The sequence below is a fragment of the Sinocyclocheilus anshuiensis genome, unplaced genomic scaffold (genome assembly GCF_001515605.1).
Source record: "Sinocyclocheilus anshuiensis isolate Anshui unplaced genomic scaffold, SAMN03320099.WGS_v1.1 scaffold1344, whole genome shotgun sequence".
Taxonomy (NCBI): domain Eukaryota; kingdom Metazoa; phylum Chordata; class Actinopteri; order Cypriniformes; family Cyprinidae; genus Sinocyclocheilus; species Sinocyclocheilus anshuiensis.
In genome coordinates this window covers 200,519-200,721 of record NW_015542396.1, presented here as the reverse complement: position 1 = coordinate 200,721, position 203 = coordinate 200,519, and positions in this window count along the sequence as shown.

The following is a 203-nucleotide window of genomic DNA, read 5'->3' as shown; positions in this document are numbered from 1 at the left end:
AACAGCAATGGAAAATGGGTATTTTCTCCATTGTTCCTGACTCAGCTATGTGTTAAGTGTTAATTGCCATTGCAAACAGATTAGGCTGGAATGTCAAAGTGAGCACGCAGGCTGATCTTGTGACTTGTGACTTTAGTGAAGCTGTGGGAGCTGTTCTTCTACCTCCTTATTATCTAAAAAACATTGAACTTGCTAGCAGTGTT